Raw genomic sequence first — 10,265 nt, 5'->3', positions numbered from 1 at the left:
CTGCCGAGACACAGCCTGGCATGCATATAGATTCATATGCATGCCCGGCTGTGTCCTGGTAGCGCGGTCGCCCATTACCCCCAGGAATTTAATTTTTACCCCATTTGTGGTCATTTACCCCTGTTCCACGTCTACTGCTCTAGACCCAATCTTCAAGAGCAGATTATTGATGATCTGAGGGTAATATTTAATTGAGGTGGTTAAAATGATGAAATGTGAATTAAAATACCAATATATAAGACAGTGGCGTAAGTTCGTCGGTGGCAAGATAAATATTGGTGCCCCACACACACACACACACACACACACACACACTCTACCTTTAGTTTATATATATGTATATAAATAAACAATCCAGAAATAATCTCTATAAATCTTGTTACTTTTCACCACATTTATTCACATTATCATTTATTTTGGTACTTGTGTAATATCTTCGCGCCTGATTTTTTAAATTGTATTGCATCGCATCGCATGCAATATAGTGGCATACAATTCATGCGATGCGATTTTTCATTGTAAAGACCCGATTTTTAATTGTATAGTCACCCATGGGTGATTTCATACCCCCACTATCCAACTACGCATGGAGTTGATTTTATATAGGGTGGCGAGCCACCGAGCCCGAAGCGTGGCGAGCGCAGCGTGCCCCGCGAGGGAATGCAGAATACATGTAAAGTAATCCACGTCCCCTCGCTGCGCTCGCCACACTATATAAAGTCAACTCCATGCGTAGTTGAATAGTGGGGGTATGAAATCACCCATGGGTGACTATACAATTAAGAATTGGGACTTTACAATGAAAAATAGCATCGCATGCCTTAAGTAGTGGCATGCAATGAAAAAATCGGGCTCCCAGATAATACACAAGTACCTTTATTTTAAACAATTACTTTATTTAGCAGTTGTATTGGTTGTACCATGTTGTACCATGGATTAGACACAATTGTGTCTAATCCATATAATTGTTAGTCAAAAACCATTACTATTAGGCAGAGCTAAGTAGTGTAATAACTTCATAAAGCTATAATTTGTATCCTCCTATGCATAAGTAAATAGCTTAATCTGTAAATTATCTGATTCTAGCCTGACATTTAAGGTCCTGCTAGGAGTTGGAGTAAGCCACAGAAGTGATATTGACGACTTTCAATTAACTGATTAAAAATTGCAGGGGTAGAGAGGTGCCCCCTTGGGAGCAGGAGCCCAGCGGTGGATGACTCTATTGCCTCCCAGAGTTTCGCCTCTGATATACAGTAAGATTATAATAATTTTTCAACCTTTCCTCCAGTGACATGCCATTATGATGTTTTATAGCCTACTATTATAAAATAGTTAGTTGGTGTTTAAATTATTTTCCTTGTGCCTTCACCTCTGCTGGTTTTCATATAGTATACAGTAAACTATAAACTAGTATTGTACAGCTTCAGCATACTCAGCAGTAGAGTTGTTTGGTTTGTTGCTATTTTAGTTGGGTATATGACATTTTATTTTATTACCTTGTACAATAAGTGGTGTTTTATTGTTACTTAGGGCGGGATGTACTAAAGGGAAAATGTGGTAAACCGTGGGTTTTACCGCATTTTCCTATGTACCAATACCCGTCCGCCCCGTTTCCGCATGGCAGGGTGTCTCCACCCTCTGGGTGGCAATACCCTATAGAAGCCTATGGGCTTCTATCGCCGCCGCCGTCCGCCCCCCCCCCCTCCCGTCCTCCTTTGTCTCCTCCTCCCCCAGCAGGTGTCACAGCCGGGAGGACATCCGGCTGCAGGGGGGAGGAGGAGACGCAGGGGGACACTGCCAGCCGCCGGGATGTGACGGAGACCCCCGCAGACCACATCACAGGTATCGCGGGGGTCTCCGTCACTGCAACCCGATGCTAGCCGCATATGTTAGTACATATGCGGCAGCATCGCGGCGGCTGGCAGGCGAAGGGCGGCGATGTATATTAATACATCCCGCCCATAGTTTCTACATACAGTGGTGTACAAATTAATCATGAGAGAGCTTTTTTTACTGCGATTAATTTTGTACCAAATTTTCTTACATGGAATTATGTACATATAATAATTTATGTATGCAAACCATTTTCCTCTGAAGCCTGGGGTGTGTGGCTTCATCACCCAGTGAGTAAATTAAATGTGATAGGGGTGTAGGGCATAGGATGTATGGACCCTCTCCAAACAAAGAAGGGCTACATTACTCCCCTAACCCCTCAGACCTATCTCTCAACCCCTGAAGTGGTTAGGGTCGGTGGGCTTCCCTCCGTCTTTGATGTCGCCCATCTTCCACTGGGAATCGAGGACCATAAGTAGAAAGCCTCAGTACATGGGGAGCAGGGCAGCCCATAAGGGTCATGCCTATAGCCCAAAAACGTGACACTACAAATGTGAAACTTGAAAAAGTGACAAAGTGCGAAGAAGATATATAAATAAATAGATAGACAACAGCCAAAATGCCAAGGTGGGGTGTGAAAAATTGCCCCTGCTTAGCCAAAAGGCCAGGGTAAGGGACGTGCCATGCAACCTGAAAGTGGAAGTGTGTAGTGCTAAGGGCCATAATAATGCAAGTGTTTGCCAATCACCATTGCATATTCAGGCACCACTGGTTCAGGTAGCACCAGGGGCACGAAACACCTCGGGCGTCAGACAGCCAACCTTCTAGCATCTGACCAAGCATTTCTCTGTTTCGTATCTTGGGCCCCCCAACCACCAGCATGTTAATGAATACTCAACCGGACTTTTTGATGACTCTCCATCCGAGGGTTATAAACCCCTGGAATGAGAGCAATCTACTCAGTCCCAGTGTTTTTCAAATTCCTGGGAGATGGCTTCTACACCAGAGTTTTGCTGACTCTCCATCAGAGGCTATAAACCCGAGGAGCGATAACTGTTTACTCAGCTATGGTCTTTCTCCTACCTAGCCTACCAAGAGCTGTCGCAGACCCAGCCTCCGGCAAGGTAAAAGGTACTCAACCGTATTATTCTCCATTCCATGCCAGAGACTCTGCCACAGCCCCCAGCATTGGAACTTATACTAAAGGCCCCCATACACTATGCGATTTGGGTACGATTTCACCCGATTTGGAGGAATCGGGCCGTGAAATCAACCCAAATCGCACTTGTATACATCCCGTCCGAGCCGCATGGGATTGGAGTTGCTAAATCTTATGTGCAGCCCAGCCCGGAGCCATGCGGGGGACGGCAGTGGGCGGGGTATGCCGGATAATAGAGAGCCAGGCAGAGGTTGCGTAGGGAGCCGGGCAGGAGGAAGCTGTTACGGTGCCAGCGGGAGCAGGGCACCTGGCAGGGAGAAGATGCTGGCTGCCTTGCCCCGGGCACCGGAAACCCTAGTTTCAGCCCTGAGGAGTCTTGTCGTCTTTTCCAAGTGTCCTGGACAGCAGAGATTCAACAAGCTCCTGGACATTCCAGAAGAGTAGGTAAGTATGGTTCAGATCATCTTGTTTATTTAGGAAGTGGTAACCAAAATCCTGTTAAAGAGATTAGATCTAGTTATTTTGGGGGTGTTTACCTAATTAGCAATTCGTTATTTCAATAATAGCTTAAACATTAAAAAGTTACATTCAATTAAGACATCTGCACTTTCAGGGTTAATACTTTGCAGTTTCCCTTAGAATTCTGGACATATGACAAAAGTTTGTTTTGTTAGCCAGGGCAACACCTAGTTCCACACCTCTCTCAACTGCTGAGTCACCTGTTTTAACCTTTCATTGGTGTTACTTTGTTATATTCCTATAGTTACTTTCTGTCGGATTTGTATTTAAAAATATGAAGAAAAGAAACATGCCATAACTGTGGTGTCATTATACTGTTAAAGGTTTAGAATGTAAGCTCTCACGAGCAGGGCCCTCTCTCCTCATATGCTTTTCTTAGAATGGAAAAATGCATGCATTTCTTAGAATTTCTGGAGACAGCGCATTAGTTATTATTATTATCAGGGGCAAACGCAGGATTTTCAGAAGGGGGTTTCCAGAGAGGGGCGGAGCAAAGCACGGAGATGGACACTTAGGTGACCCAGTATATCATACCTCCCAACAGTCCCTATTCTAGCGGGACAGTCCAGATTATCAGGGCCTGTCCCGCTGTCCCACCCGCGGGCGGCAGTGTCCCGAGGCGAGGGGGGGCTGTTGGGAGTCCCCCCTGTCGGCTGCTAAACAGCGGGGAATAAACGCTGTGCGCACAGCGTCTATTCCCGCAGCCAGGGGGCTGGGGGCATGGCTAGAGGCTCACAGAGCCTCTGGGTCATGCCCCCATAGCGGCAAAATGGGGGCGTGGCCTCGGGGGGGCCGCGAGTATAGGCCACACCCCCTAAATTAGGCCACGCCCCCGAAATTAAATCTCACCTACCAAATGGTACTGGGGACTAGGGCATCAGGAGGTAGAGCAATCTGCCAATGAGAATATACAACTACATACCAGGTATATGGAGCTGGAGCAGTAACCAGCTGCTGGAAGGCTGATATATCTGGTCCTGGGCAGAGTAGAGACAAGCTGCTAGAGTCCATCAAAGGGGGAGAGTCCCAGCTTTTGGAATATACCCTCATAAAAACTCTAAGTCAGACAGAACCTGACTGGGAAGAGCAATTAACAGGCTTGGATGGGGTCCACTGCTTTGAAGTAAGATATCTCCGGTTCCCCAAGGCCGATTTTTTTAATTTTTGTACCCATGGAAAGAGGGGACCCTCAGCTTTCAGTCTAGGGCCCCGACATCACTGGGGGGTTTATGGGTACTCAGAAAACAACCCCTGCGTGCGCCACTGATTATTATTATTATCATTATCGTTTATTTATATGGCGCCGCATCGGTTCCCCAGCCCTTGACAATACATAGATGAGCAAAGGAACAAAACAAGAAAAGTGATTTTCAGTACAAATGCAAATTAGGACAAGTATATGGTAAATAAAAGACAGTTGCAGCAGCGGACACTGATGCAATTATAACAGTGGCAGAGATGTATTCTTAGAAAAGCACATGAGGAGAGAGGGCCCTGCTCATTAGAGCTTACATTCTAAAGGAAAGGGGCAGACAAACTGGGGTGACACAGCAAGGATAGAAGTGAGTATAAACAGAGGGTTAGGATGAGACGTTCAATAGGTTTTATCACCCTAAGCTTTACATACACAACTGAAAGTATTTTGTGTACCGTTTATGAAAACAAACATATTGTGCTACAGTACATGTCATTTTCCTTCGTAAAAACAGGAGTAGGAAGCTTGGTAACAAGATCTTCTTTAGCTACAATCTTTTAAATTTTCTTGCCAAGAAGAGTAAAGTGGTTCTTATTATGGGCCAGATTCAGAGCCAAGTCTTGGGCTGCAAATTTGCAGCATGATCGATTATCGAACGACCATGTGATTATTGAACGAATTTTGCAGTCGTTCAAATGGGAATTTATATTGAAATGGGAATTTGTTTGTGCGGGGTGGCGTTTAGCTGATTTCTCGGCTCCGAAAACTTGCAGCCCAACGATCAGGTCTGAATCGGGTCTCTATGTCTCTTAAGAAACCGTTCTTGTGTACACCAGAAACATGATAATGTGTTCCGGAATGTTCTATAAATCAATATTGTTAAAACCGCTGATCTATATTTTGATCCGTAGTCCTCATGATCCACAGCCCGACGCGTTACCACTTGGCTATCCGGCCTTCGTGTTGATATCGATGATCCCGGATCAAGTCTCCAAACAGAGGGCGGTATTCAATGTGAATACCTGCGAGGTGCAGCAAATCCTTTTTAGGATTCGCTGCACATTCGCCACGTTCCGGAGCCTCGCCGGCTCCGGTATTCAACGAGTCAGGGGCTCGCTGCCCCTGACCGGCGAATATGAGCTCCTGCGGCGAACGCCGCAGGGAGCCTGAGGACGGTGGCAGGCAGAGAGATGGAAGTCTCTCTGCCTGCCCCAGAACGTTTGTGGGGGGGAGGTGGGCTCCCCGGGTGCCAGGCAGCACAGGCTGCCCCCCCCCCCGGGGGTGCCAGCAGGGGACCATATATTCACTACACACGATCGTAACGATCGGGTGCAGTGAATATATGAATATCTAATGAGCGGCTCGGCTCCGGCGCCCCCTGCTGGCTGCTGTGTAAAAAAAAAAATATATATATATTTTTTTTAAATTAAATATATATTCATGTGATTACAGCACATGAATACAAATAGCATGCCCCTCCTCAAAATAAAATTCCTGATTTTTTGACACCAAATGTAAAAAACAAATTACTTTATTTTAAAAGTTCACATTCCACTTCTCCATAGAAAGATAGCGATTGCTACTCGGTGAATCATGGCGAATAAAAAACCTTCAAATGATTCGCCATGTGGTCATTGAATAGGGTGATTCACTGTTTTAGTCAAAAATTCGCCAGACAGCACAAATTCGCCATAAAAACATGGCGAATCAGGCTCATTGAATACCGCCCAGAGTGTGTGATCAATGCTTCAGTGTCCTGTCCCACGATGGAACCTTTATATTTACCATGTACAGTACTTGCCCTAAATTGTCTTGTTTGTTTGTTGTTTTTGCTCATTTATGTATCGTTAGGCACTGCGGGACCCTTGTGGCACCATATAAATAAACAATAATAAGAATAATAAAGCAAAAGAGTTAATGCTTAAAAATCTATCCAGGCTTACAGTTCCTGAATGAGATAGGAGGGGAGTCTTAAGGTCCCCATACACTATGCGATTTGGGCCCGATTTCACCTGATTCAGATGGATTGGGCAGTGAAATTGGGCCAAATAGCATGTGTAGACACCCTGTCCGACCCGATGTATGGTCCCATCCCATGCTCCCATTGGATCGGAGTCGGGAAATAGAGTGAAAATTTAGCCCAAGGTCAGATCAGATATCTGGGAGAATTCAAGGGAAATCTGAAGAGATTTGTAGCTTCAAATACTGTATAGGCGACATACATTAGTCCGACTTGTCCTAGGGACAGGGGGAGAGGCAGGCAAGGGCAGCGGACACAGAGGCAGAGGGCAGGGGAGAGCTCTCAGCCAATCACTGGTTGCCTATTCATTTGTATTGGTTTTTTTTTCCTTGCAGCTCCCTGATCCTCCTGACCAGACCCGTTCCTCTCGCCGGTTCACCGGCTTCCCCGACCTGCTGCCTCTGTGTCTGCTACCCCTGCCCGCATTTCTCTCTGCCAGCTCTCCAGCATCCCCCAGCCTCTGCCTATTTGTCAGCTGACCCTGCCCGCCTCTCCCTCTGCAGCTCCCTGGTGTCCCCTGCCCACTGACCCTGCCCGGCTCTCACCCTGCCCGGCTCTCCGGCATCCCCTGTCTGCTGCTGCTACGCTTCTCTCGCCCTGCCTCCCACCCAGAGGCTGCACATAAGATTTAGGAAATCTTATGTTCAGCCGGTCTGACTGCCCGACTCCAATCCTATGCGCACGGGACCGCGGATCGGGTCAGACAGGATGTCTAAACATGCGTTTTGGGCCCGATTCCTCCGAATCAGTTGAATCGGGCCCAAATCGCATAGTGTATAGGTTGCCACATGAAAAGGTCGACATGGCTTTAGCTTAACAGAGTCTATAGATCAACACAAGCATTAGGTCTACATTGGGAAGGTCAACAGTCCAAAGGTCGACATGAGTGTTTCACTTTTTTTGTCCTGATGTCAACACAATCAACATGGACACTGTATCGGTGCACCATGCACGGCTTGCTGCACTCGCCATGCTTTGGGCACAGTGCCTTGCTATGCTCGGCACACTATTCTATTCTCCCTTTGCACCCTAATGGATGGTAGGGCATGATATACCCCCTGTCGGCACATGTCGACTCAAAAATAAAGTGAAAACCCCATGTCGACCTTCCCAATGTCGACCTAATGTTTGTGTCAACCGAATGACCCTGTCGACCCAAAGTCATGTCGACCTAAAGCCTGCTGACCTTCAGTCATCAACCTAATGCATGTCGACCTTTTGACTTCCGACCTAGTGACCATATACCAGAAACAAAAGGTGATAAATGGCTCGCATTTTGAGTGCATTTCATCCCATCCCTGATTGCAAGCATAGCAGCATTTAGTAATTCTTGTACATTTGTGGCTAAAATCACAAATGATATCTCTCATTATAAGAGCTGTCCTTGTCCTGTAAGGGCTTCCAGATTTATAATTTGGAACTCCTGTGCATGCGCAGGCATCACATGCATGAGCCGCAATGGAGAACCTCTCAGGGACCATTTTGAAAAGAATTCCACAGGTGGAAACCACAATAAGTAATAAGACTCACGGATACACTAAGATGCAGACACAAGAGCAGATCTGTGGACTGAGGACCTGATTCAGTAACAATCGATCCCCGGCGTATTTGCACCGGGTCCGATGTTTTTGTTCTGGCATGGGTATATTCCAGGGTTGCCGACTTCTAAATGCTCCTCTCCGGGAGAAGCCCGGAGAGGAGACTTTCCTTACCCGATCGGGGGGCGGGGCTTGACTGTGACGTCATTAAGCCCTGCCCCCATTACGGGAAATAGGAGAAATGACTGATCTCCATGGAGGGGGTGGGGCTAAAATGACACGTTTGTGCCATTTTAGCTCCGCCCCCTCCTCTGAGACCCGCGGATTGCGGCATTTACATGCCGCAATTCGGGGGGCTCAGGGGGGTCCCCCAGAATCCGGGAGGGTTGCCCACCCTTCCTGGGGGCCGGGAGGGGGACCCGATTTTCGGGAGAATTCCGGGAGGGTCGGCAACCCTGGTATATTCTAATATCTAACTTTTATTTAGACTTTATTTAAAATAAGGTGGCACAGAGAATTATTTTATATTTTAAATATTAAAAATGTAGTGTGATCCTTGGACTGGTTTAGTTCAAGGAATATTCGCAGATTGGTCACACATTTAATATGTCATTTGAGCACTGTTTTTATCAGAGGTACAATTACCAGTGATAATAGGCAGTGAAATGATTCAGTTCCCCTGAATGCGAACAATATTATGCTTAATAGCGTCCGGTAATACACCTAAATTGGTTGCATGGGGAGAAAAAATTTTCACAGCCTCTGTATATGATTAATATTCTTTAATAAACACTCACTCTGGCAGTCATTATTACAGGTGTTATTTGATACGGCGGCTCCTACACCTTATTCTAATGTTGCCACACCTGGGCTTCCCTGGGGGTCTCCCACCTGGGTACTGTCCTGGCCCTCCACTGCTTGGCTTCCAAGTTCGGAGAGGGTTTGGGCAGACCAGTGGGGTATGGTGGCAATATATTGGGGTTCGGTATCTTATCAAATTTAGCCTGTTGGGCTGCAAGAGGGGATCACTCACCAGGCGCAACAGGTGAATCACACTGATGCTGAAAATGAATGCTTGGGGTTACACTTGTGGGTGATTAGTTCTTAGATCTACCTAAATTGCAAGTTGTTATTGAGTATCTCAAAAACTGAAAAGAGGTATCACTGTTACAACACGTATTGGTTAAGGAATAAACTGTCACTGGATACTTTAACAACTGAAGAAAAGGGTCAGCATCATAATGAACATAGCTCTAATATTTCACTGGATACATTTAAGTTTACGTAAGATATAATTTGCTGGCAGCTATGTATGATCACCAATCTATGGCAGTTGCATGTTTATTGGTTGCAGAGTTAGAGATATAATCACAAGCGATGTGTGCACCATTTGAATATAGCCACATCACATAGTACGGTAGAAAAAGTATGTGCTGCACATACTTTTTGTACTAGGTACACATCGGATCGGATCGCAGTGCATGCACACTGCATGCACTAGGGATGCGATCCGATCCGATGTGTACTATTTAAGTCCCAAACGGATCCGTTAAACGGACCGTGTATGGGCTGCTGAAATGTAATACTTATGAATACTAAATGTAATATTTATATTATTTTAAAGAAAATAATAACAAAGACAAAAGTATGTTTTTATTAAATACAAAGCAATATACACATCATTTGCCTCCCGCAATTACTGTAATAATCCAAAAAGATAACAGAAGAATACTGCAGTACATTTAGACACATGGAAAATATGTATGTCCACTCAGCCAGTCCGATCCAGCCACCGATTGTCATTATCATGCTCATTATGAGTGCGTACTGTGCATCAGATAGGTGCATATACATCTGTTAATGGTAAGCATGGGACACATTTTGCGTTAACATTCCGTGTCTACACATTTCCTCCTATTTCTATTCCAGCACAAACAATTGTAAGAATGAAATTAGACTTTTATTGAAGATAAATAGCAACTAATCAGATTCTACTTATTT

General features: G+C 45.6%; 1 pseudogene; it reads right to left on the bottom strand.

The window, feature by feature from the left end:
* Positions 1–9,118: 9,118 nt before the first annotated feature.
* Positions 9,119–9,237, bottom strand: LOC146060976 (5S ribosomal RNA; annotated as a pseudogene).
* Positions 9,238–10,265: the final 1,028 nt, after the last annotated feature.

This window comes from Crinia signifera, chromosome 2 (assembly GCF_055691185.1).
Source record: "Crinia signifera chromosome 2, ASM5569118v1, whole genome shotgun sequence".
In the NCBI taxonomy this organism is placed as follows: domain Eukaryota; kingdom Metazoa; phylum Chordata; class Amphibia; order Anura; family Myobatrachidae; genus Crinia; species Crinia signifera.
Note: the sequence above shows the minus strand (reverse complement) of the source record. Positions and strands in the feature narration are given on the sequence as shown.